The sequence below is a fragment of the Crinia signifera genome, chromosome 4 (assembly GCF_055691185.1).
Source record: "Crinia signifera chromosome 4, ASM5569118v1, whole genome shotgun sequence".
Taxonomy (NCBI): Eukaryota; Metazoa; Chordata; class Amphibia; order Anura; family Myobatrachidae; genus Crinia; species Crinia signifera.
The window spans coordinates 177668344-177693980 of NC_139220.1; the positions used below are offsets into that span (position 1 = coordinate 177668344).

Sequence of the window (25637 nt, forward strand, 5' to 3'; positions counted from 1 at the left end):
TTGTCTCCGGGAAGGCCTTTAGAATCTCCAAATATTTAGTGGTGGAGATAGTTCATCACATGGATGAGGAATATGGATGATTATCACAGTGGATATGGGAGTATAGATGGTAAAAGAGTTCCGGAATATTACCCAGCTTGGTGAGTCGGTTATCCTGGTGTATATATGACTGGTACCTTCCTCAGGAGGTTCCAGTCCGGTGCCGGTTACACTGCTCCTGAGGAAGGTACCAGTCCGGTGCCGAAACGCCTTGAGCCATTTCTTCATCTGAGCTCCGGACCAGCACTCCATCCACACTACAGGACCCTGCCGTCTCCACCTTTTACCAAGGGAAGTGCCATTCGCCTACTGTGGACTATTCCAGATGGACTGCTCATATATACAACAGGGTAACCGACTCACCAAGCTGGGTAATATTCCGGAACTCTTTTACCATCTATACTCCCAAATCCACTGTGATAATCATCCATATTCCATATCCATGTGATGAACTATCTCCACCACTAAATAATTGGAGATTCTAAAGGCCTTCCCGGAGACCAGATATATTGTGTATAAACTCTCCATTTCCCTCTTTTATGCAGGATTAATTGGTTGCAACCTTGACCCTTTTTATATTTTTTTATTTTATTTTACATTTTTCTATTTTGTATTTTTGTATCATGTATGTATATGTGTATCAGTGAAACCCAGCGCTACCCAAAACGCTTTTCTTGTCCATTTTGCTTTATTTGAGCATTCCACAATTCCCTCTAGAGCAGCAGCTAAAGACAGCGCTCCCAGATACTTCCCCATTTTTTTAAAAGTTCAAATGTTTGTCTGCCCCCATTGGTTGCTTCAGTGGAATATACAGTTCTTGAAAATATTTTGAAAGTTTCTGGGTGTATTGACTATTAATTTGTGTCCTTTATACACTTCACTGTTACTGTAATATTCAGAAATGCACACTTATATTATATACAGGACATTTAATTATTTCCATATACTGTATGTAAAGATCTGGGATCACTCAGTCAGTATGTTATTACTTCCCCTCAGGATATGATCCATGGTTTCACACTCTCCTGTCTCTAATAATTGTCTCTTCTTCTGCCCTTATCAAACTTCACTATAAAACACTGCTTCTCTGACTTCTTAGTACATTTGGTTCAGCCAGAATTTCCTTCTTTTAGACAATAATGTAATTTGAGACGTTTCCTATCTGCTAGCCTAGTTACTGTCATATGAGAGTTATGAATTTGACATTGGCTTGTTACTCAGAGATTGGATGTTAATTAAGAGGTGAGCAACATAAAATCTATTGATATTACTGAAAATTTAGAATAGGATGAAAGAGAGAGGATTCATTTGACACACTGTCAGGAATTTTCTTTCATAAAATATAACTTGTATCATTAATCCCCTGTGTTTCTTAACCCTTTGAATGCCAAGTGCATTTGTCAAAATAGGTGTGGAAATTGGCAAGCAAACATTTTTATTCATCATAATGACTTGTACTGTTTACCTTATATAGGAAATATAGGGTGACATTTAATAGGATGCGATTTTTAGTAAGGTTCTGAAATCGCACCATATCGCATGTTTTCAAATCCCACATTTTTTGAAGAAATCGACAATTTAATGGACTGGGGATTGAAGCATGAAAAATGCGTTGTGATGTGATAAATGCAAATTTTAGTCTTGAAAATGCACAAATGAATGCACATGTGTGATTCGTTAGACACCTTAATGTGCAGTTTTTGTAAAAAAAATAATTAAAAAGAGAACGGCATAGGGTTCCCCCTCCTGAGCATAACCAGCCCTGGGCCCAAAGAATTTGTCCTGGTTTTAGAAATTCAGGGGACAAAAGACATATGGGATCCCCAGGATTTCCAAAACCAGCACCAGGCTCAAGGGCCGGTCCTGGTTCCCAAAGTATGGGGGACAAAATGAATAGGGGTCTGCTCATATTTCAGCACACCGGGCTCAAGCAGCCAACAGGGTAATGCTACTTTTTATGCAATGTCCCCCTGGCCAAAGCATTTATACCTGGTCAGCCTCGGCAGGAACCATGGAGGCGTTGGGACCCCCCCCCAGATTTAACCCTGCCCAACCTGAAGCCCAGGGCTGTCCCCAGTGCCTTTGGGTTGTGGACACCGGGCTGATTATTGTGTAAAAATAGACAAAACTTTTTACATAGTTGTGGAACTACAAGTCCCAGCAAGGGACTTGGAAAACCACACGTCCCAGCATGTGGGGCATTAAAGAGCCTGATGGGTCTTGTAGTTCTACAGCAATGTAAATAGTAAAAAAAATTCTGTTTGGTGATTTCCACGCACATAGCACCGCACATGTACAAGGCATTATACTGTGGTCACATTCAGGAAAGTGACTACATTCTTACTGCTGGTGGAATGCGGCATTGGAAGGGAGGGTGGTGACATGGTTGGTGGGCATGGTCTGCACAACGCTGGACCATTTGCAGGGTGGCACATGCAGCCACTGTAACCCAAAACATGGTGACCAGGTTATACCGAAAAAGAAGGGAGTCTAGATCCAACCCTGTACAGGGGAGTGAACTAGGGGGAGCGCTTGGTAGAGTGGTTACCTCAGCAGCTGCTAAAGAATCAGGTTGGTGAGACCTGTACAATATAAATGGAAAGAAGGGGGGGAAATAGCAGCGCTCTAGGGATATTACCCAAGATTTGGTCAATAAATAAATTGGATGATCTTTACAAATATTTAATGATAATAGTACACAGTATTAATACATATCTTAAAACTTAATATATAAAATGAAAATAGTAAAAGACAATACCTATACCCACAATTAAGTCGACAAAATAGATGGAGAGTCCGTTTCTATTAGGCCCAAAATTTGTAGATAGGGTGTTTTATAGTTACCACTCCTGGTCAAGCTTGGTTGCTTCTATAGACACCGTCCATAAGTCCAGAATGACCGGCCCAAGCCAACCTTGGGCCGGTCATTCTGGACTTATGGATGGTGTCTATAGAATTAGGCCAATTGTACAGCAGTAGACTATGAGACTCATGTTGATATACTAGTCCTGTTCTATACAATATTGAAAATTTCAAGGCTAAATGTAGTGAACTGTAAGACATAAAATACAATACTGTATATGAAGGGCAGTCAGTATTAGAAGATAAGTGAAAAAGTATATTCAATTAGCAGAGAAAAAAACGGTACTTGTTTCCAAGCACGGCGCCCATCGCATACCTTTATTAGTGGTATGCGATGGGACCCGATTTTCGGGTCCTAAGAGCCGCACTGTACAATTTTAATATCGCATCACATCGCATGCCATTAAAATGGCATGCGATGCGATCGATGCAATCAAAACGAAGATTTAATTGTACATGCACCCTGATGGGTGATTAGTATGTTATATGCACCCCCATCATTAATGCGACCGCAACTATTAACGCCAGCCTGAAGCTTGGCGAGTGCTGCGAGCCCGTGAGGGGCGGCGGTACGCATCCTCCGACCTTTTCATACGCCCACTATCCACGTCGGCGTGGAGTTGATTTTATATAGTGTGGCGAGGGCAGCAAGCCACCAATCCTGAAGCGTGGCGAGCAGACGCGGAATACATGTGAAGTTATCCACGTCCCCTCGCGGGGCTTGGTGGCTCCACGCCTACGTGGATAGTGGGGTTATGAAAAGGTCGGAGGACGCGTACCGCCTCCCCTCGCGGGCTCGCTGTGCTCGCCACGCTTTGGGTTGCCGTTAATAGTGGCAGTGGCGTTAACAATGGGGGTGCATATAACATACTAATCACCCATGCGCTGCGATCGATGCGATCAAAACAATGTAATAAGATTAAAATCGTGGGCGCCGTGCTAGGAAACAAGTACCGAAAAAACTTATGTACACTTGTGAAAGCTATTGAATGAATTACAAATTACTCTCTGTATCTTGCTACTGTAGATACAGATGTAGCCATTCTCATCCATGCCGTGATGCATACACATACAGTAGGCCTACACACCACGGTATGCTGCATGGTGCGCCAGGCTGTGAACAGTCAAGAAAATCTTCCAGAACTACCATTATTATTAATTCAACAAACTAATTAACTAAGAGTGACAACATATCCAAGTACATATCAATAGAAAAACTCCTTATGATACATACAGTATAGCAATCTATTGTAGGAATAAAAAATAAGTTCTATAGGTCACAACCAATTTCATTTTATTTTAAAATATCAATAATTTCTTACCTTTTTACTTTCTATATTTTACTATTTTACTTTATTGCTTCAAATTTATTTGAATATTTTATTATAAAAGCACAGTAATAATCATAATCATTTTTAAAGATGATTTCAAGAAAAAGTTGATTTCTGTTGATAACTGACTGATCACTATTCTATTAACTTTTGCAAATGTATTAAAGTTTTAAACAAAATAATCTTAAATATTTTAACATTATGAATCTAGGGGCAGACAGATTAAGAGTAATGTAAGAAAATGATTCTTACAGCATACGATCACTTAAAGAACATTCGATTATTTTGCTAACCTTATGACCATTTCCAAATGTAGGTGGATTTTGTTAGGATCCGCCTCCAGCGGATCTGTGTTATGCGCAGATTCACATATTCTGTGTGTAGTTTCATGTTCTCCCTGGATTCTGCTCCCTGGGTTTATCCCAGCCTGTGTGTGTGTGTTTACTCGCTGGTGGCATCCAGTGGTCAGCCTGGGCCATTGCAGCTCACTTTCAGTGCTGTGTGTTCTGGACTCAGGTGTCTTGATTAGGCTCCTAGCCTGCAGTGCACACCTTAAGGCAATGTGTAATCAGCACCACATTGTGCTCACTATAAAGAGTCTCTGCTCACACACTCCGGTGCCAGTTATAGAATTCTGTTGCCCTGTTCAGTTCACTCTGTCCAGCTTCAGTCAGCTTTGGTAATACCTCAGTGTGCCTTGGTGTTCCTGGTTCCCAGTCCTCCTGCATCCTGCCGTTGTTTCCCAGCTGTGTCCTCCGTTCAGTCTCCTGTCCTCCCGGTGTCCGTGTGTCGTCCTTTATCCATCTCCCGGTCCCTGCAGCTCCTGTTGGTCTGTGTGGGATCCCTTCTCCAGCGTGGTGCTCCCTTCGGCTGGTTCCCTGCCTTGTCCGCAGCATCTCAGCTCCAGCTAAGTTGATATCCCTATCTTTGGTTCCATCATTGCGTGGGTTATCTTTTGTGTATTAGTACAGTCCTGCTTATTGAGTCATCTTTTGTGTATTGTTACATGCTTACTTAGTGAGTCATCTTATGTGTATTGTTACACCTGCGGTGTGGTCGCATCAGTACACTGTTTCACACCTGGCCCCCCGGGGTCACTGTTTCAGGAGCTCAGCTGGTATCCTCGCCAATAAGTGTCAGTTAGAGGTTCCCCTTGTTCATCACTGGCCTTGGCGTGTGTGTTGTCCTTAACATAAGACCAGGTGGCATCGAGGTGGGAGCCTGACTAACGGGCTCCCACGAACGCGGCTATTATTGGTGAAGCCTAGCACCCCGCACACACACGTCAATTCCATCTGAGTACAACGGAGGTAGGGCAGGCGAGGTTACCCCACTCCTTACATTATAACTGGCCACAACAGATAAACTCTGGAGCTGAGTTCTGCCCTCTCTCAGTCCAGCAGTTTTTTTTTACCTTGTCACAGTCTTGTCTGGTCATAGTATTTTTGCCTTGTCTCTGTTGTTGTGTCGTAGTCTTTTTGCACAGTAACCTTACACGTCCATATCATGCAGGCCATGCAAGAGTCATTAGCGGCCCTAAACCTGGCGTTCAATACCTTTAAATCTGGGCGGTTGGAGATTTTGCAGCAGTCCCTACTGCAGCTGCAAAAACTCCTCACTGAAATATTCCTGATCCTTCCCGAGGTCACTGGGGGTAATTCAGCCCCGAATGAGACCCTGTCTAAGGAGTTATTAGGCAGCGAGTCCATAAACCCGGAGGTTCAGGAGAAGCATAAAAGTGTTCTACGGCCAAAACTTTCGCTGGAGGAGCGTCAGCGGCGTAGAGACCTGAATTTATGCTTGTACTGTGGAGATTCAGGCCACTATCTCCAGGCTTGCGGATTGCGCAGGCCTGGTGGTGGCGATAGGGGGTCTCCTCTGGCCAAGTCAGGGCAGGTTGTCAGATCTATGCCTGTCTTCACTGTGGCAGAGGAGCGCTCTGAGTCTCCCAGTAAAAGCACTCTGTTTAATACCATTGGTCTAAGTGCTGGGAGACCTCATTTTGAGTTTAAGAATCAGCAGAGGAGGTGCTCCCCGCATGATGGTATTTCTGCTAACATTAAGCCAGAGTTGCAAACCCTTAAGGGGAAAGCCCAGGTGATTGACTCTGATGCCGGGGGCCCGCCGAGCCGGTCTGATGCCGGGGGCCCGCCGAGCTGGTCTGATGCCGGGGGCCCGCCGAGCCGGTCTGATGCCGGGGGCCCGCCGAGCCGGTCTGATGCCGGGGGCTCGCCGAGCTGGTCTGATGCCGGGGGCCCGTCGAGCCGGTCTGATGCCGGGGGCTCGCCGAGCCGGTCAGATGCCGGGGGCCCGGAGGCCATAGCCCCAAGTGGGGGCCCGAAGCCTCAATTTGTAGCCCCAAGTGAGGGCCCGAAGCCTCAGTTTGTAGCCCCAAGTGGGGGCCCACAGCCTCAGTTTGTAGCCCCAAGTGGGGGCCCACAGCCTCAGTTTGTAGCCCCAAGTGGGGGCCCACAGCCTCAGTTTGTAGCCCCAAGTGGGGGCCCACAGCCTCAGTTTGTAGCCCCAAGTGGGGGCCCGAAGCCTCAGTTTGTAGCCCCAAGTGGGGGCCCGAAGCCTCAGTTTGTAGCCCCAAGTGGGGGCCCGAAGCCTCAGTTTGTAGCCCCAAGTGGGGGCCCACAGTCTCAGTTTGTAGCCCCAAGTGGGGGCCCACAGCCACAGTTGGTAGCCCCGAGTGGGGGCCCACAGCCTCAGTTTGTCGCCCCAGAAGGGGTTCAAGCCTGTGTCGCCCCAGATGGGGACGCTGTCCATCTAGTCCCTAAGAGGGATTCTGATTGTCCTGTCTCTGAGCAGAGTTCCAGCCATGTCGGTAACATGGAGGGACCATCTGTTGGTTTTTTTTTCGCTGCCCAGCCAGAGTTTCACTATAGTGCTGCCCACTTAGAAGTACGTCACAGTGGTGATCAGCCAGAGACTCATCATAGTGCTGCCCAACCAGAAAGACCATCAGACTTGGAAGAGGTCATTACCTCTAAGGGGGTCCCTAAAGTCTCAGCCTCAAGGGCCATAATTCCAGCTATACAGTCCAGTCAGTTAGCTGATAATGAAGTTACTGTTGATTCTTTGAACGATATCTCTACATCTCTAGTCTTTGATGGGGACTTAGCCCAATTTGTTGCACTCGCTAACCACTATGTCTCCATTATGGAGTCCAGACCATTTTTAGGTATCACTTCTGATAATATTGTGTCCTATATGATCTACTGCTTCAGAGGTGAACCTTTCGAATGGGCATGCAAATTTTTTGATTCTGAAGATCCCCTTCTTAAGGATTTCCGGGCATTTAGTGATGCTGTAGTGAAAAAATTTGGTCCCAATAAAAGTGGTTCAGATGCCTCTGGGCCGACCATCTTGTCTGCAGAGACTCCATGTTTAGGAGAGTCAATACAAAGGGCCCAGCCCATAGCTATTACCACTGGGTGTGCCTTTTTGTCTCCCTCTTACAGAGATCTTCCTGAATTATTACCACCTAGAGCGCTGGTATCCAGGTTTGATGCTTTCTCAGATTCAGACTCAGAATTTGTGTCTGAGATTTATGGGTATCCGGTGTATACAGGCCCTATGGTTTATGAAGAAGCCTGTTTAAAACCAGGGACATCTTCTCGTACCAAACATTCTAAGAGAAGGAAAAAGAAGTATATGCACTGACCTTGTGCTTTGTCCTGTTTGTCATATCTGTTTGTCTGGTCTTGTGGTGTCCGAAGGCCACCTTTGAGAGGGGGGCAGTGTTACAAGCTGCAGTCACAGCTTGTTCCTGTTTGTTGGTTGATACCCCCATTCCAGGGTTTGGTATTCTCCATGTAGTGGAGAACCTGGTATTGGGGTCCCTTGACCCCTCTTCAAGGGGGGGGTACTGTTAGGATCCGCCTCCAGCGGATCTGTGTTATGCGCAGATTCACATATTCTGTGTGTAGTTTCATGTTCTCCCTGGATTCTGCTCCCTGGGTTTATCCCAGCCTGTGTGTGTGTGTTTACTCGCTGGTGGCATCCAGTGGTCAGCCTGGGCCATTGCAGCTCACTTTCAGTGCTGTGTGTTCTGGACTCAGGTGTCTTGATTAGGCTCCTAGCCTGCAGTGCACACCTTAAGGCAATGTGTAATCAGCACCACATTGTGCTCACTATAAAGAGTCTCTGCTCACACACTCCGGTGCCAGTTATAGAATTCTGTTGCCCTGTTCAGTTCACTCTGTCCAGCTTCAGTCAGCTTTGGTAATACCTCAGTGTGCCTTGGTGTTCCTGGTTCCCAGTCCTCCTGCATCCTGCCGTTGTTTCCCAGCTGTGTCCTCCGTTCAGTCTCCTGTCCTCCCGGTGTCCGTGTGTCGTCCTTTATCCATCTCCCGGTCCCTGCAGCTCCTGTTGGTCTGTGTGGGATCCCTTCTCCAGCGTGGTGCTCCCTTCGGCTGGTTCCCTGCCTTGTCCGCAGCATCTCAGCTCCAGCTAAGTTGATATCCCTATCTTTGGTTCCATCATTGCGTGGGTTATCTTTTGTGTATTAGTACAGTCCTGCTTATTGAGTCATCTTTTGTGTATTGTTACATGCTTACTTAGTGAGTCATCTTATGTGTATTGTTACACCTGCGGTGTGGTCGCATCAGTACACTGTTTCACACCTGGCCCCCCGGGGTCACTGTTTCAGGAGCTCAGCTGGTATCCTCGCCAATAAGTGTCAGTTAGAGGTTCCCCTTGTTCATCACTGGCCTTGGCGTGTGTGTTGTCCTTAACATAAGACCAGGTGGCAAGACCGTTAGTCAGGCTCCCACGAACGCGGCTATTATTGGTGAAGCCTAGCACCCCGCACACACACGTCAATTCCATCTGAGTACAACGGAGGTAGGGCAGGCGAGGTTACCCCACTCCTTACAGATTTCTTCTATGAATACATGCCTTCATGTTCTTTTCTAGTAAAATAAAATAAAATGAAGGGATGCATTCATAGTTGGGATCCACCTACAATTGCAAATATTCATATTTATTGTCAACATTCATTTTCACCAATTAACTCTTGAAAAAGAAACTCACTGGGGTATATTTAATTACTGACTGCTCGCTGTCACAGCTCGCACGGTCAGTATTCAACTGACCCCCTGCACATGCAGTTTCCACATTGCTGGTTTTTTTCCAGAGACGTGGAAACGACATGTGCGGCCATTTCTCTGATTCTACCTCCTCTTCGCTACCTCTTTCAGTTGGAATACTTCAAGGTTCAGTTTTAGGTCCTCTGCTTTTCTCAATCTATACCTTATCTCTTCGCAAACTAATCAGCTCTTTTGGATTTCATCTGTATGCGGATGATACTCAGCTCTACCTATCCTCCCCGGACCTGTCCCCATCAGTATTGAGCCGTGTCTCTGAATGCCTTTCTACTGTTTCATCCTGGATGTCATCTCGACACCTAAAACTTAATATTTCAAAAACAGAATTAATTATATTTCTGCCAATAAATAGTAGTTGCCAACTTGATATCTCTATCGCTGTTGAAAAAATTACAATCACTTCTACCTCTCAAGCTCGCTGCCTAGGTGTTATCCTTGACTCTGAACTTTACTTTGTACCCCACATTCAATCTGTCTCAAAATCATGCCACATGCACGTAAAAAACATATTCAAAATTCGCCCATACCTTACACAAGACACTGCAAAAACTCTAATCCATGCCCTCATCATCTCACGCATTGATTATTGCAATAGTCTCCTTATTGGCCTTACCCAATACAGACTCTCACCACTACAGTTCATCATGAATGCAGCTGCGAGGCTAATCTTCCTAGCCAGGCGTTCATCATCTGCAAAGCTACTCTGTCAGTCACTTCATTGGTTACCTGTATTCTACCATATTAAATACAAAATTCTTGTACTTACACACAAAGCCATAAACCAAACTACACCAACATACATATCTTCTCTTATCTCAAAATATCTTCCAGCACGACCTCTACACTCCTCCCAAGATCTGCGTCTCTCATCCACACTCATTACTCACTCCCATTCCCGATTGCAGGACTTTCTTCGGGCTGCACCCACTCTGTGGAATGCCCTCCCAAGCACAATAAGACTCTCCTCCAGTCTCCAAACCTATAAGCGTTCCCTGAAAACTCATCTCTTCAGGCAATCAAATTCCAGAACCAGTCACAGAAATTGCATTCTAGTGGAATCGATGCAATAAAGAATACGATATCTATCCTTATATATTAATGCCTATTTCCCTATAGATTGTAAGCTTGCGAGCAGGGCCCTCCTACCTTTTGACTGTCTGTAAATACCCTGTTTGTTGTATCACTTTCTCCTTTTGTAAAGCGCAACAGAATATGCTGCGCTATATAAGAAACTGTTAATAAATAAAAAATAATACATTTAAAAAACAGCGAGGTTCGCGGCTACATGCTCCCTGCATTAGCCACAATCCTCAATGATTTGGGGGATCCTCGCCATCATCTGACAGCGAGGGTCCCCCTGGAACATTGAATAGGGTGAGTGGCCAGCGCGGGGGTTAAATGGTGTGGATCACATGTTTTTGTCGATCCTGACGTTTTACCCCCACGCCGGCCGCATTGAATAGTGCCAATAACTCTCAGCCTGGTGTCGGCAAGACAATCATTTATACAGTAGTTAATAAAAACATATTAATCTAATTTGAAACATTATACAGTATTTACCTTCTGAATTTCAGCATAAGGTAATATAAACTATAAAGAGCTGATTCCAAGGATAATTATTATTTTTTCACTATTAAGTTAGATTGATTGATTGATTCCTATTGGCAACTAGGTGTACTACTTGCCTACTTGAATATTGTTTCGTTGATTAAAAAAAAGTTACACAAAAGCTTACTGGAAAACAAAAGCAGTCACACAATGGTACAGTAACTCATGTTCTTGCGTATGCATTGTTGTAAGTGGAAAAGGCGTTCAAAGTGTATGAAAGACTTGATATTGTCAGTTTTCATAATGAAAAGAGCCTGTGTGTAACAGGAATTGCGCAGCCTGTCAGGAGTTTTTTTATATGTAATGTGCACACTTAAGACTAAACTGAAAAGGCTCCTTGTCTAAAGACAGCAGCTTCGGATTAAATGAAGCCTCCACCCACTTCCCAAGCAGTAAGTAACACAATGGCTGTGACTGCACTGCTAAAAACAATACCTTCTTCCATTCACATATTTATTTATTTTACCATGGTGTAATAAAATCTCTTAAACTTAATAAAGAGGTCATTCTGAAGCACACTGTGAGCTATAATCTAATGTTATAAAGTATAGTCATATATGCTAAGCTATATAAGAAACTGTAAATAAACATAGGAAAAATAATATAATGCCGTTTTGTATAAAGTATTGCAGCAACATAATAAGTATCACTGGTTTCTGAATGACAATCTTGTTTTGATTCTGGCAGGATCTGTAATATGAAGTCATACAAGTTAGTCATGTGTTGGAGGCTATAAGCAAGTCATCGGAAGAGTGCAATTAAAAACTTTAAAATGCAGTCAAATAGAAAAAAAACATTTTAGAAACCTATTGTGTACTTCCAATTTTAATATCAAAAGTACTAATTACTAATCATATTGTAAAAACTATAAATAACAAAAAAGTAATTAAAAGGAATAAAGCACAATATTATTGGAACGGTTGTAAAACAACTTCATCTTTATAATTAGTTTTTCAAGCCCCTCTTGTATGACAATAACATAACAATTACAAATTTAAAAGCTCTTTTCAAAGTGAATCATTTGGTGCTCAGCATATAACCCCCATTATGAAACAGCACATGGGCACCACATTATCTATAATGGAGAGAGCACATTGTGGTATTGTATCAGCAGTGGCACTATTCACATTGAAAGATACACATTTTGCAGTCTGTACCATTCCGGACTACAGAACAATGAGGTACATTTGTTTACAGATTTCATTTCATTTCACTTTTATTCCAAGAGATGTGCATGCACTGATAATGAGTAACCTTGGAGAAAAAAAAGCTTTGTTACATAGCTACCTCCATATATCTTGTAGGGAACAATAGCAGTAAAATGATTAGTACAAAATGTTCCTGGTCACAGCTAAGGATTAAGGGCAAAGCATATTTGTTCAAAAAATGAAATTAGCAACCAGGTGTAACAGAATAGAGACAGAAAACTAACTAAAACAAAAGGGGTTGTCATATTTACTGACAATTCACACATTTAATATCAGACTTGGAGTTACATTGATAAACCACTACATGTTTTTGTCACAGTGCTTTATCCATTGAAGACAATCAGAAGAAATTATTTCCATTATCATGTAAATATATCAAAATTACAAAAAAAGGCAAAACATGTGCAGCATGATAACGATATACTACTATAAGCAGAGTAGTGTATGTGTTATCCAAGTGAGAACTGTGTCGTGTGGAATAACAGATCACAAAAAAGTAGTGAATATTTTCCAGAATAAACAAAGTTAATGTTAAGGTACATACGCAAGGTGCGATTTTGGCATTTGATTTTGAGCATATAGTTAAAATCTGCACAGTGTTTATACAGCTTGCGATACCGATGCAAGGTCATTATTGAAATAAAAAATAGGATGTGGACAAGGCAATTTTGACTATATCGCATACAATATAATCAAAACCGCATGTCTCCGCAGTAGGTTGTGATATTAGCTTGCAATACTTATATACAGGTATGTCATCATACATTCACTCTCCGGCCACCCATTTTGTTTATTCACTGCACAGAGCTCAAGCCAGGAAGAAACATTGGCAGTGTGGAGCAGCAAACTTCCCCTAAAATCGGTAAGTAAACTGCCAATGTACACCACCAATGATTGTGGGAGGCATACGGGGGAACAGGTGGCACTACAGGGGGGCATCTTTTATATAATGTAATGCAACCAATGTTTGTATAGAAGGCACATGGCTACATGTAACTGACCCCTACCCCCAAAATTTGGCTAATTAGTAAAGTGAATGCAGGAGAGAACCATAGAGTGCTATGAAGGCTCACTAAGTTGCCAGTCCATCCAGCTCTTCATGGTGGCGAACTGATATTACTTTTTTAGTACAACTAAGCATAGAATGCCTTGTTTGCAGCGCATGTCACTTCACTACCTCACAAAAGCACATAGTTAAAGCTTCAATGCAGGGCTATCTTAATAATGGGACATAAAATGGCATTTGTCCTTTGCCTACTATTTGATTTCCTAGAAGAGGTGAAAAGATGCTTTTAACCAGTATCTATTGCATATCACAAGTTCCCGATAATGCCTTCCATACACGGTGCAATGCGGACCATGCATTTTAAACTAGATTGCATCGCATCTGGTTCAAAATGCATGCAATGTATTAAAGCAGCGTGCATTCTGAACTAGATGCAATGCAACTGTACGATGGGATGTGCACAGTAGCGTGCATCGTATCGGCAGCCCAAATGAACCATCTATGGGCGGCATTAGACAAGTGTTGGATCCGTTTGAATTATAGGCCATCTTGCCTTAACATTTTTACTAATAGTAGGGGTAAGGTGTGTGAATGAATTTACTCACGTTAATTTAGGTTTATTATTTGTTTTTATAGTTGGATTAAGCAGTTTTGCTATATTTTTCTGCAAGGCCTTGTTTTTCATCTCCTCCAGATTTTTTCAGTTATATCCTTTTGCTAAGAATTTTACCCATAAAAACTGGCTTGATGGGAGGGCATTTTTTGTTGATCTGGGATGTGCACTGGAGGCCATGAGCAGATTATTTCTGTCCGTCGGTTTTGTAAACACTTTGGTGACTAATTTATTAGATTGTCTGCTGATTGTGACATCTAAAAGTTGACACTCTCACTGTCAATGGTAAATGTAAATTTCACGGGATTATCTTTGTTATTATGATGATTAATACATTTCTCAAATTCTGATGACCCTAACAGGAGGACGTCATCTATGTAGCAAAAATATGCTAAGATCTTGTCTGCCACATTGCTGTTGTTAAAGAAAAAATCTTGTTCTATTTCTACCATAAATAGGTTAGCGACCAATGGGGCCACATTCGAACCCATCGCCACACATATATATATATTCCAGAAAATTAACTGCACTCCCAGTTCCTATATACATACATTAGTAAGGGGACTGGGTATTTGTCTGCTTGCCACCAGGCACTGCACCATTTTGCGCCTCCCTGCCAATGCTCTATCCCATTCCTTCCCGCTACATACTTAACCCATTCCTAGTGACTGCATTTAATTTAGGAATTAAAATCTTATCTTATAATATTTCTATATGCATTATAGAAATGGAAAAATATAAGTCACAGTCAATGTTTAAATGTTTATTCGGTACTCTTTACCTAGAAGGGCACCCACGATTTTGATCTTGGGCATCGTAAGGGGAAAAAATTGCGTCGGTCGCATCGCATGCGACCAAAAAAATCGCATGCGATGCGACCGACGCGATTACCGCGATTTCCCATAGGGAACAATGTTAAATGTCCCAATTGACCCGATTTTCCATAGGGAACAATGTTAAATGGCCCACAGAGGCCAAATAGGCACCCTGAAGTGTTAGATGGCCCCCCCCAATTGTTAACGCCGCCCCACGATCAACGTCAACCCGAAGCGTGGCGAGCGCAGCGAGCCCGCGAGGGGCGGCGGTACGCGACCTCCGACCTTTTCATACCCCCACTATCCACGTCGGCGTGGAGTTGAGAATAGAAAGTGTGGCGAGCGCAGCGAGCCACCGAGCCCGAAGCGGACACCTTCACAGGTATACGCTTCCCCTCGCGGGCTTCACAGGTGTCCGCGTCCCCTCGCGGGGTTTGCTGCGCTCGCCACGCTTCGGGCTCGGTGGCTCGCTGCGCTCGCCACACTTTCTATTCTCAACTCCACGCCGACGTGGATAGGGGGGCATGAAAAGGTCGTAGGACACGTACCGCCGCCCCTCGTGGGCTTGCTGTGCTCGCCACGCTTCGGGTTGACGTTGATTGTGGGGTGGTTTTAACAATTGGGGGGGCCATTTCACACTTCAGGGTGGCTATTTGGCCTCTGTGGGCCATTTAACATTGTTCCCTATGGAAAATCGGGTCAATTGGGACATTTAACATTGTTCCCTATGGGAAATCGCGGTAATCGCGTCGGTCGCATCGCATGCGATTTTTTGGTCGCATGCGATGCGACCGACGCGATTTTTTTCCCTTATTTATTATTCATTTGTTATTCATTGAAGTGTGAAGGTTTCTCAGCAATAACAATAAATGTGTTTATGTGAAATACAAAAATGTAGGAAATTTTGTTGTTGTTGTAGAAACAGAGTTCAAAACCAGACTTACAATATTTCAGCGCTTTGGTTTTCGCACTCTAAAGTTTTTCTCAAAAGTGTTTAAGTAGTGAGTTATTAATAGTAGCAGTATTTTTCTTAAATATTTTTGTTCTGCTTAGCAGTATTCATATAAGGTGGTACAAAATTATAATTTTTTTTGTCTAAGAAACATGAATATGAAATAAATATCTTCTGTCTCCACAGTCACTGCTGACAAAATAGAAGGTTCTCTTGACATTTTCCTTTTATGAAATCACACAATCACAAGCATACAGTATGATTTTCACTATGCCAACATATGAAACCAAGTCTCTGAATCATGGTATACAAGGAGCAAATCTTACGCCCTATCATCTTCCACTTTGTGCAGTCAAAGCATATAACTAAATTATTTGGGAGAAATGGCAGTAATTCCTATACATTGCACATTTCCTAACAGCAGGATCCTATTCACATGCAAACAGCAGCAGTTTCTGTAGCTGAAATGAAAATTAAGACGGGAAGATATGACACATTAACCCGTGGTGAATAATATCGGAGCTGCACATTCCGCGTTCTGCAGCTTATGAAGAAACAAATGCATTTATATAATTAAAAACTCTGCACTTAAGTGTTTCTGCACATTAATATTTAAGCCTCTTGTTCAGTGAGACCTCAGCATAAATCCTGATACGCCTGATTAAGTCACAGTGTCATTTTCCTGCCTTCACAGGCAAGAAAGTATATCCTAATCTTTTAGCTGTGACCATGAATAATGATATGTAAGGTTTTCCTAATAACATGATTGGTAGTGCCACTTTAATTTTATCATAATTCTCAAGATAGATGTAGGCAATTGGAGGCTTGAAAATCTGGAGTGCATATCAAGGAGATATTTTAGGATTGTGTCTTGATTGCTTCATATCAATCTTATTTAGAGGAAGTTGAGAAATGTCTTTGTTCCCTATCTCTAATCTTCTATTCTATGACTTTGGAGTCATGACTTGCAATAAAGGCTATCTTAGCTGCTGCCTACTGTTGATTTTCCATGCTACAGGCATAAATAAGACAGGGGTTTGAAATGGGTTTGTTTGAGAAGTATTTAATACAGTATATGCCCCACACAATAGTGAATCAGTCCCACCTTAGAATAGTTATCACCTGTCGCCTATATAACAATATGTCAACTCAGCTTCTTCATCAACTCATGGGCACTTTTATGTTAGGCAAGGGCCATGGTAATGCCATGTGACTATACCTGGAACCTTATGATCCCCAAGCCCCAACACAGTATTACAGAATTAGACCCTTGGTGTGTTCCAGACACAAAATTACCTGCTTTTTTTCATTAATGGTCCTGGCCCATAGTCAAAATACTTATATGTATATAGAGTATATGTCTATAAATTTCTATGATTAAATTACAAATGTTTCAGTCTTATGTCACATGACAGATATCAATACAATAATCCAATTTATTCCAAATGCACCAATGCTTATCCTCGTCAATACAGGATACATCAGTTGTTGTGATGCATTGCTTCAGATCATTTACACTTACAGGAAGTTGGGAAACAAGTTATGTTTTTTTACAATGGCAGCCTTATGTGTAAATGATCTGAAGCAATGCATCACAGCAGTGGTTGCAAGTGTTAATGTGGACATGCCCTGGGGTGTGTTTGGAACAAATCAGATTATTGCATTGATGTCTTTCATGTAACCAAATGCTCACACATAGAACTTTTGTAACTTAGTCATAGAAGCTAAGACATATACTACATATCCATGTATTTTTTTTTATTATTATTATTATTATTATTATTATTGTTATTATTATTATTATTATTACATTTATAAGGTGACACAACTGGTTTGCAGTGCCATACATATGGCACACAATAGGACAATAGAGGGTACGCAGAACTTGACATGTAAGTATTTTGACTATATCTTTGGTCTTTATAAAACATTGAAAGTGTCTATTTATCTTATAGCCACCCAACCCTGTATAAGTGTTTATTGATTGCATTCATAGTGGTTTTATGGATTGTTTTAGTTTATCATTGGGTAGATAGATAGATAGATAGATATATAGATAGATATGCATACAGATATGTACTAGTATCTAGCATTTTGCAATTTATAGCTGCCAATTGCAGAATCTTTGTGAAATGTTTGGGTACCCATAGTGGACTGCCCTAAGAATGAATTGGAGACAACATAATGTCAAATGACATGTCTTAGTCTATACAGGAATACAATTGTTACATAAGTTAGTTCACCTTCAAGCTTTCATTTACAATTTCATTAGGACAGTACCTGTATATATCACTCTGTACAGGAAATTAGATCTGGAGACATGAACATGTCTTGGACAAACAACCTTAATATACATAAAAAGGAGATGTCTCCTTGAGTCTAGAAATGTCAGTGTTACTAAGTATGTCTTTATGAAAAGAAAGTCTAATATTAAATCGAAAATTATCATAAAAAAGCAATACTGATCCTTGGAATGTGCGGTGTGTTCTGCTCGTTCATTATTTTTACAACAGTCTGAGCTGGCACCATTAATTGCAAGGGGAAAAAATCATCCTGTAAAGTCACATCTGAGACTGCCTATAACCCAGACACTGCCCAAAACCATGTATACACTATTTTTTGTATCTCATTCATTAAAATAGCAAGTAGAGTATACAACTTCTAATGTACTTTATGCATGTTGCCCTTCCTGTAGTTACTGTAAGCAACATACAATGGAATGTACTGTATAGTGAAAATAGTATCATCATACAAGTACTTTTATGTCCATTACAATTCAGGCAAGGATGGATTCCATTAGCAATGGGAGGTGTCCTCACTGTTTAGGTCCTTCACAATAAGTGAGCCTGTAAGTGGTATGCAATTATCTCAGAGATGATGGAGTCTCTGCCTGTAAATATATCTTCAGAGTGAATAATTAATATACATTTTATGCTTCTTTGTTCTAGGTTTCAAATTTTTTTCATGCTATCAGCCTATCATTGGGTACATGCCTTTGAGACTCCACTTAAGAGGTGACACAATATACACTATACAGTACAATTTCTCATTCAGATTCTCACTATTATTTGTGATGTAAATATTGAGTCCCTGCACACACTGCAGAGATTCGCAGCTTTTAACATCTGCTGCAGAAATTGTGGTCAGTCAATCATCAATGAATACAAACTATAAATATTGCATTATAGAATGACATTTATGACAATAACCACAAATAAAAAAGAAAAGCATTTAAATACAGTCACCACCTCCCCGTGTTTGCAGTCCCATTGACGCCGTCCCCCAAAGTCACAATGACATCATCTTCCTCCTCCTCTGTCATCGCGACTCCAAGGGACGGTGTCGCTGGGACCGCGAACACAGAGAGGTGGTGACTGTATTTAAATGTTTTTTATTTTATTTTATTTGTGGTTATTGTAATGATGAAAGGGGCTAACAGACACTCCTGAAACGTTGCCTTAGACCACTGTCTGGTCGTCTTTATTTTTGTTGCTTGGAGTGCCAGATTATCGGGTTTAGGTCCTATGGAGGATATATTGGGCATATCTGGGCACCTAGCTGTTTCAGCTTAGCAGGAGTACCAGATCACACTACTCTGTGTGTGTGTATATATATATATATAAATATATATATTTATATATATATCAAAGAAAGATAGAGAGCGCCAGAGGTTTCCACCACCTTTAGTGCAGTAAATGTGTCAAATGTACAAAAAATCAAAACATTTTTGAAAAAATGACATATTTTATTAAAACGTTTGTAGGAAAACGTGTGGTGTCTCAGTTCTTTTGGAGACCGTAACAACCCAACGCGTTTCGTCTTTAGAAAGACTTCATCAGGGGTTAAAAAAGACACGATCAGGAATATATGTAGGTGCCTCAAATATTTTCACATTATATGGTGGAATTCAATAAAAAGATAGAGGTCACAATCTTCACAGAGTAGTCAGAACAGTGCTGCCCGTAAATAGAAAGTCTGATTAGGACTGGACTAAATTGAGCAAGTAAAGGTGAACGTTCAGCAGGGTCAACCGGGGTCAGATGACCTTAATTTCTTCCTGATAGTATCTGGGGTAGATAAGATGGTACTGGTGGAACTCGATCCGCATAGACAGATAGCACTGTAGATGGCACTAGTACAGTGGCTTTATGCTACTGAAGTTCTTCCAGAAGTTATCTGGGATACATACGGTGGTACGAATGGAGCTGATTCCACACAAAAAAAGGCGTAGCTGTGAAGTGGATATATGCTACAGTGGTTCTGCACAAATGCAACGATACAGGCAACAGCAACGTCCAATCCGGACGTTGCTGTTGCCTGTATCGTTGCATTTGTGCAGAACCACTGTAGCATATATCCACTTCACAGCTACGCCTTTTTTTGTGTGGAATCAGCTCCATTCGTACCACCGTATGTACCCCAGATAACTTCTGGAAGAACTTCAGTAGCATAAAGCCACTGTACTAGTGCCATCTACAGTGCTATCTGTCTATGCGGATCGAGTTCCACCAGTACCATCTTATCTACCCCAGATACTATCAGGAAGAAATTAAGGTCATCTGACCCCGGTTGACCCTGCTGAACGTTCACCTTTACTTGCTCAATTTAGTCCAGTCCTAATCAGACTTTCTATTTACGGGCAGCACTGTTCTGACTACTCTGTGAAGATTGTGACCTCTATCTTTTTATTGAATTCCACCATATAATGTGAAAATATTTGAGGCACCTACATATATTCCTGATCGTGTCTTTTTTAACCCCTGATGAAGTCTTTCTAAAGACGAAACGCGTTGGGTTGTTACGGTCTCCAAAAGAACTGAGACACCACACGTTTTCCTACAAACGTTTTAATAAAATATGTCATTTTTTCAAAAATGTTTTGATTTTTTGTACATTTGACACATTTACTGCACTAAAGGTGGTGGAAACCTCTGGCGCTCTCTATCTTTCTTTGCTATCCTACCTATTGTCTCCCACTAACAGGGGAGTCTCTTTAGAGCAGCAGCCTTCTGTGTGGCGCGACTAGAGTCACCCCTAGTTGTGAATTTATATATATATATATATATATATATATACACAGTGGTCGAAGTGGAAATTTTAAAGTGGGGGTATGGAAAAGTGAAAGAAATTGCTATGCGCGCGTGCTCCAGAAAAAGGGGCGTGGCCACTCAAAAGGGGGTGTAGTCACTGTAAAGGGGCGTGCTCCTGTGTAGTGTGCCACGCTATATACCTCTTATATACATTACGCAACACAATAGTAAACCCCATAATACTTGCCCCTTAAACATTATGCCAAAATTCAAATGGAGTGAGCCAAAAATCACATTATACCACATGAATGGAGCAAAAATTCCCGTTAAGGTGCCCATAAATGAGCTCCGTGCAAGTTGAACTAGATTGCGTTGCATCTAGTTCATAACATATGCGATGTGCTAAAGCATTGTGCGTTTGGAACTAGATGCAATGCAATCTAGTTAAAAAAGTATGTGCAGCACATACTTTTTGTGCTTTGCGATGCGGAGGACTGCCCATCGTCTCGCAAAACATGATTGCTTTGTGTATGGCCACCTTTATGCCAAAATGAAAGAGCAAAAATCATGCCACCCGGACTGAGCCAAAATTCACCTCATGCCATCCTGACTGAGCCAAAATTCACATCATGCCACCCGGACCGGGCTAAAATTTGCATCATGACACCCAGATTGAGCACAAAATCACATCAGGCCACCTGAATTGCGCCCATATTCACATCATGCCACCCAGACGGTTCCAAAATTTACATCATGCCATCCAGACGGAGCCAAAATAGACATCATGTCACCCGGACAGAACCAAAATTGACATCATGCCACCCGGACGGAGCCAAAATTCACATCCTGCCACCAAGACCGGGCTAAAATTTACATCATGCCACCCAGATTGAGCCGAAATTTGCACCATGCCACCCAGATTGAGCCCAAATTCGCATCATGGCACCCAGATTGAGCCCAAATTCACATCATGTCACCCAGATTGAGCACAATATCACATCATGCCACCCTGATTGCGATAAAATGTATATTATACTATATGGATTTTTTTTTTAAATTACTTTTTTGCCACACCGATTGAGCAAAACTTTACATATAATTTGGGGACACAGGGACTGTGGGGAGGCAGGGACCAGGACAGGAGGGACCGTGGGGAGGCAGGGACCAGGACAGGGGGGCGACAGGGACAGAGACCGGGGGGTGCAGGGACTGGGTAGACGCAGGGACTTTGATGAGGTGGACACAGGGACTGGACGCAGGGACCGGGGGGGGATGGGATGCAGGGACAGGGACTGGGAGGGGGACGCAGGGACCAGGGGGATGCAGGGACAGGGACCAGGAGGGGGTGGGACGAAGGGACAGGACCCGGGAGGGGGACGCAAGTACAGGGACCGGGAGGGGGGCGGGACAGGGCCCTGGAGGGGGACACAGGGACAGGGACCGGGGAGGAGGGGAACGCAGGGACAGGGACCGGGGAGGAGGGGAACGCAGGGACAGGGACCGGGGGAGGGGGATACAGGGACCAGGGGGAGGGGGACGCAGGGGGAAGGACCGGGCAGGAGGGGGACGCAGGGACAGGGACCGGGGGACCCAGGGACAGGGACGGGGGGACGCATGGACCGGGGGGGAGGGGGACGCAGGGCAGGGACACAGACCAGGGGGGGGGAAGGAACAGGGACAAGGGGGGTTGTGAAGGGTCAGGACTTACCAGGGGTCCTGCAGTGATGGCTGGCAGATCTCCAGCGGCGGGCGGCGGGGAGGATGAGAGTCAGCCGGGTGCACCCTTCTTGCACGTCCAGCACAGGGGCTGCAGCTGCATTACTGGTACCCGGGCGCACTCCATGTGTGCACCCGGTGCGGAAGCTCCAGCAGCAGCAGTGCTGTAAGCCGGGCGCTCTCCGTGTTTGCGCCTGGCGGGGGAGCTGCAGAAGCCGGCATTGATGTGAGCCGGGCGCTCTCCATATGTGCGCCCGGCGAATGAGCCCCAGGGTAAGCCGTAGGACACGTTTACGCGGTGGGGAGCTCCTGCAGCGACAATAATGTGAGCCGGGCGCACTCCAGGTGTGCGCCCAGCAAGGGAGCCCCAGGGGAAGCTGTGGGACCCGGGCACGTGGGGAAAGCTCCAGCAGCAGCAGTGCTGTAAGCTCGTGTTTGCACCCGGCAGGAGAAGTAGTATGAGCCGGGCGCACTCTAACTTCGGCGGCACCACAGAGCAGCATTGAGCAGGCTGGACCTCTACCTGCTTGCTGCTGCTGCACGCCTCTAACAAATATTTTATATGGGTATGCCATACCGTCGCATACCGCCCCACTTCGACCACTGTATATATATATATATATATATATATATCACCACAATAGTGTTATCGAGCGCCCTTATTTCTCTATTAGTCTTTCCTTAAACTCAAACATCCATAGACCAATATTTTCAATTATAAAACATTTATTAAAAATTTACACTTTTAAAAAACAAATTTACACTGTTGTTCCTTGTCACAGGATTTTCTTACAAAGTGGATGTAAATAAATTATTTACATCCACTTTGTAAGAAAATCCTGTGACAAGGAACAACAGTGTAAATTTGTTTTTTAAAAGTGTAAATTTTTAATAAATGTTTTATAATTGAAAATATTGGTCTATGGATGTTTGAGTGTAAGGAAAGACTAATAGAGAAATAAGGGCGCTCGATAACACTATTGTGGTGGTGTTTGATTGAAGTAGCCTCACTAGTAGGAGGCTAAGTGTTATAAGCGACCTACCTGTATTTCTAACACTAGCGCACATCTGTGAATTTTGTATTTTATATATATATATATGTCTGTCATACATGCACGGCGGCACTCTCAGTCAGAATAATGACAATGACACCAGACAGCCGTGTCATTGTCATTATTCTGACTGAGAGTGCCGCCGTGCATGTATGACAGACATATGTACCCGCCATGCTGACGGGGATCTATCGGAGGGCACCGGGCAAGTAAAGTACTGAGGCTATTGGAGTGCCGGCCAAACGTGGAGTATATATATATATAGATATATATATATATATATATATATAGATATATATATATATATCTATATATATATATATATATATGCAAAAAGCTTTGGCACTCTGGAGAATAGATTCAGCTTCCGAGGTGCTTTACTGACAAAGTCAATATGAATGGATGATATTCTGTGCAAACAAAAAATCTGAGTCGGCACTCTTTGGTAATAATAAATAGATTTAGTGGGCAAAATACATTACAAATGCTACAGGCGACATCGACGTTTCATGGCCAATCCGGCCATTTCATCAGGATGTGGACTGCAGGTTGAGGGTGTGCGGGTGCCAGGACGGTGTGCTGTATGTGCAATCTTACCTGTCTTAAGTAGTGGATCCCCAAGACGTGAGTGCTCTCAGCACTCACAGCAGCAGCTGAGAGCACTCACGTCTTGGGGATTCACTACTTAAGACAGGTAAGATTGCACATACAGCACACCGTCCTGGCACCCGCACACCCTCAACCTGCAGTCCACATCCTGATGAAATGGCCGGATTGGCCATGAAATGTCGATGTCGCCTGGAGCATTTGTAATGTATTTTGCCCACTAAATTTATTTATTATTACCGAAGAGTACCGACTCAGATTTTTTGTTTGCGCAGAATATCATCCATATATATATATATATATATATATATATATATATATATATATATATATATATATATATATATATATATAAAAGGAACCAGAAGCTTCTTTGGAGATTATTTTTATTCTTACTATTAGATGGACATACTGTTATCCACAACATAGGTTCAGATATTAAGCCCTTGAGAGAGGAGGCTAACAGGAGCATCTGATCAAGTAATACTTTAGGCAGTGAACTGCTATTCAATTTATAATTACTAATATATTGCACGAATTGGATAAACTAAATAAATAGGAATCATCATCCCCATATAAGAATCAGGAGGAGCCATACACCCAAATAGGGTTCAACTTTATTCACACTTCTTAACCATTAAGATTGTTGTATTTCCCTGATGAAGTCTCTGTGAGATGAAACGCGTTGGTCATTATCTACATGCGGTTTTATTCTCAATTGTCCTCTGAAGACTAATAAACAAAATATTGGAAGATTTCTCCTCCTTACTTCATTGGATGTGGTTCACATAGTTTGTATTTGGACATTTATATTTTAAACCTTAGGCGCCATACCTCTATAGGGTATAATATTGTGTTTGGTGTGTTCCCTATCCCTTAGGGAATATAGGGGTGAGGCTGCCAAGTATCAATAGAAATCGAATTGGTAAAATTGTTTATAGCACGATTTGGAATATTGGGGCTACATATATATATATATATATATATATATATATATATATACCGTCTTTCCCCGATAATTAGACCTACCCCGATAATAAGCCCTACCCCAGATTTTGGACGCTGGTCCAAAATAAGCCCTCCCCCGAAATTAAGCCCTACCATTTTTCCCATGTAATTGTATGTACACCATATGTGTACCCTCCGCTCGGCCCCCGCTGACTCCCGCTGACCCCCGCTGACCCCCGCTGCCCTCCGCTCACTCACCAGCAGCACCGCAGCTTCCGTTCCCAGGGATGCATTGCGGTAGGCGCGGCGTGACGTCACGCCGCGCACATCGCGCCGCGCACATCACGCGGCTGACTGGCTGGCTGCTGCTCACCACACAGCGCCATCAACGAATATCCATTTAAACTACAAACAAACAGGTGGGGGCATGGAAAATTTAAAATACCGGCACATTAAATTGTGGGGCATTTCATAAAGGCGCAGTTGAATGTTTTAAAGGCGCAGTGGGGAATTTCTTAAAGGCGCAGGGGGGCTATTTTTTCAAAAGGTCTATTAAAATAAGCCCTCCCCCGAAAATAAGACCTATGGTCTTTTTTGAGCGAAAAAAAAAATAAGACAGTGTCTTATTATCGGGGAAACACGGTATATATATATATATATATAATTTGGTCTCAGAAATATATTAAATTAAAATGAAAAATAATTAGTATTCTTGTAAAATGTGTTTTTTTTCATAGGTG

At 42.8% G+C, this 25637-nt stretch overlaps 1 protein-coding gene across 6 annotated transcripts in view; it reads right to left on the bottom strand.

The window, feature by feature from the left end:
- The window catches only part of CACNA2D1 (calcium voltage-gated channel auxiliary subunit alpha2delta 1), a 657865-nt gene that overhangs the window by 153228 nt on the left and 479000 nt on the right, over window positions 1-25637 (bottom strand). The gene's annotated exons all lie outside the window — the stretch shown is intronic.